This window comes from Branchiostoma floridae, unplaced genomic scaffold (genome assembly GCF_000003815.2).
Source record: "Branchiostoma floridae strain S238N-H82 unplaced genomic scaffold, Bfl_VNyyK Sc7u5tJ_1421, whole genome shotgun sequence".
Classification (NCBI taxonomy): domain Eukaryota; kingdom Metazoa; phylum Chordata; class Leptocardii; order Amphioxiformes; family Branchiostomatidae; genus Branchiostoma; species Branchiostoma floridae.
Genome location: NW_023365714.1, coordinates 906,640 through 909,911, shown reverse-complemented (window position 1 = coordinate 909,911; position 3,272 = coordinate 906,640). Strand labels below are relative to the sequence as shown.

The following is a 3,272-nucleotide window of genomic DNA, read 5'->3' as shown; positions in this document are numbered from 1 at the left end:
TCTTTAATGACTGTTCAGATAGCTGGCGGCCTTTCTGCGCTCACCAAGCTTCCTCCATGTGACACCAAGTGTGTGAAGTAGACTGGCGATGTCAGGACGTGCCGTGTTTTCTCCATGAAGACTACGCATTATCTGTAGCCTCTGTTCATAACAGCTGATGGCTTTATTGTCATCACCAAGGTGACTCCAGGAGTTACCCATGTTGCCAAGTGCTAGGGCAATGTCAAAATGGCTATTCCGCTTCATCTGTAGAATTTGTTCATAAAAGCTGATGGCCTTTCTGTGGTCACCAAGAAAACTCCAGGAGGCACCCAAGTTGAGAAGTAACATCGAAATATGAGGATGTGCAGTGTCATCACCATAGATAGTTTGCCACATCTGAAGTGCATGCTGATGGTAGTCCACGGCCTTTCTGTAAACTTTAAGGGCCAACCAGGCGTTGCCCAAGTTGTTGAGGGACGAGGCAATCTCTGGATGTGCAGTTTTCTGACCATATATACTTCGATGCATATCTAATGACTGCTCGCAGTAGCTTACGGCCTTTCTGTGTTCACCAAGTGTCAACCAGGAGGTACCCATGTACGAAAGGGACGAAGCAATCTCTCGACTTGTGATGTTCTCACCATAGATACCCCGTTGCATTGATATTGCATCTTCATGGTAACTAATGGCTTTTCTGTAATCACCAAGATACAAACAGGCAGTACCCAACATGTGAAGTAATTTAGCAATATCGGGGTGTGCAATGGTTTTACCGAGGATACAGCGTTGTATTTTCAGTGACTGTTCACAATAGCTGATGACCTTTCTGTGATCACCAAGGTCACTCTGGATAGCACCCAAGTTGAGAAGTAGCCGGGCAATGTCAGGATGTGCAGTGTTCTCTCCATGGATACAACGTCTCATCTGCAGCGACTGTTCATAATAGCTTACGGCCTTTCTGTAGTCATCAAGGTTCCACCAGGCGACGCCCAAGTATTCCAGTGACCCAGCGATGTCAGAGTGCGCGGTCTTGTCACCATGGATACTTCGCCTTATCAGGAGCAACTCCTCAAAATATCTTATAGCCATTTTGAATTCGCCAAGACTTGTCCAAGCCGCACCTAACAACAAGAGTGTCAAGGCGATGTCAGGATGTGCCGTGTCTTCAGCATGAATACTCCTTTGCATTTGAAGTGACTTATCATAATAACTGACTGCCTTTCTGTGGTCACCAAGGCTACTCCAGGTGCTTCCCAAACCTTTAAGTGACTTGACAATGTCAGGATGCACAGTGTCCTCACCATGGATGCTCCGGTACATCTGTAGTGACTGTTCATGATAACTGACTGCCTTTCTGTGATCACCAAGGTTACTCCAGGTGTTACCCAAGTTGGTTAGTGATGCAGCTATATGAGGATGCGGTGTGTTATGTTTATAGATGGTCCGCCACATCTGCAGTGACTGTTCATAATAGCTGATGCCCTTTCTAATATCACCAAGGTTCACCCAGGCTGAACGCAAGTTGTTGAGGGACCTGGCAATGGCTGGGTGTGAACTGCCCTCTCCATAGACACTCCGTACCATCTGTAGTGCCTGTTCATGATAGCTGATAGCCTTTTTGTGATCACCGAGGTCACCACAGACACCCCCCAAGGCTTCGAGCGACGAGACAATATCTGGATGCACAGTGTTTACGCCATATATACTTTGTTTCATCTTTAAAGACTCTTCGGTGAACTTGAAGGCCTCTCTGTACTTCTTTAGATCTCTTAGGGCGCCACCTAAGTTGTTAAGTGAGTAGCTTGTAGAAAGGTTTGCGGTGTTCTCACCATACATAGTGCGTCTCATCTGCAGTGCATGTTCATGATAGCTGACGGCCTTTCTATAATCTCCGATGTCCCTATAGACCTTACCCAAGTTGTCAAGTGACGCAGCAATGTCGGAAGGTGGTCCTGTACTCCACACTATTTGTAGTGCCTCTTCATAACACATTGCCGCCTTTTTGGTGTTATTAAGTCCCAGCCAAGCGTTACCCAAATCATTGAGTGATTTAGAAATGTTATGATGTGCAGCACCCTTACCATAGATGCTTCGCCTCATTTGTAAAGACTGCTCATGATAGCTAACGGCCTTCCTGTAATCACCTAAGTCTCTCCAGGCAATACCCAACATGTTCAGTGAATGGGCAATTATTGACATGGCAATATCAGGGTTTGCTGTGTCGGCACCATATTTCAACTGATCACCCTGTAGTATCATTTCTGCAAATGCTTGGGATTTCTTGTAATCACACAAACTTTTGTACACATCCGCCTGTAGTCTTAAAGAATTGTCAAAGAGAAGCGGCGGCACTTTTGGTGTGTGATCCTCAGCAAGGTGGGAGATAAAATCCTTTAATGGTATTGCTGTGTTGTAGTATCTCATCAGCTGCTTTGACTTTGATAAGTAAAACACTTTCTGTAATTTCTCCTCAATGTTTGAATTTGAATCCACATCTACAGACATTGACGATAAGGCTGACATGTTCTCCACCTGCCCACGGTTGTTCATGTATGTCCGCAGCCTCAGTTCTGCTGAGATACTGACCAGCACCATCAGGTGATGCGCGTTCTCACTACTGATGACTCCGTTCTTGTGCATCTTCTCTATTGTCTCCCAGATTGTAGTTGGCTGAATGTCGCAAAGAAGTGCCCAACAAGACACTGCAAGGCTAGAAAATCGGTAGATTTCTTTCTTTACGTCCAGAAGCTTGCCAGACGGATTCTGACTTCTAAACATTTGCTTGTCGTCTTTCAACATGGTCTCCGCTATGAGACGAGATGCTTTTCTCAAGTCTTCCTGAAGTTGCTGCTCACATAGAGACAAATGTTCATCAACTAAGTCCTGTTCTCCGGTAATCAAGGAAACGTTGTTCAAGATACTCGCGAGATGGTAGCCTTTTTTTAGGTGTAGCGTCAGGTCGTCTGAAAGAACTTTAGCCATGCTACCAGGGGTTCGAATAAGTTCAGCTGTTTTACCCCTGCCCAGTGGAGTCTTGCAGGCATGCGGCATGGCTCCATCGAACGCAAACCCGCGCGGTGTTACAGAGTCGTAGAACCAGCTGTCCATTGGATCGTCTGAGGAGAAATCATTTAGAGACGTGATCCCCATGGCCGGGAGAATGGTTTCTCCCAGGTTGATGACTTTGAGATGCAGGTAATGAGTGAGATTACGGAAAAACTGGACATTATCGTCTGTTTCCTCCTCTACCAAAATGGCGAATTCCAGATCGGAGTACGGAGTTACCAAAC

At 45.9% G+C, this 3,272-nt stretch overlaps 1 protein-coding gene across 1 annotated transcript in view; it reads left to right on the top strand.

Moving 5' to 3' along the window:
- Nucleotides 1–3,272, top strand: part of LOC118407562 (proteasome subunit alpha type-5-like) — a 16,580-nt gene that overhangs the window by 3,305 nt on the left and 10,003 nt on the right. The gene's annotated exons all lie outside the window — the stretch shown is intronic.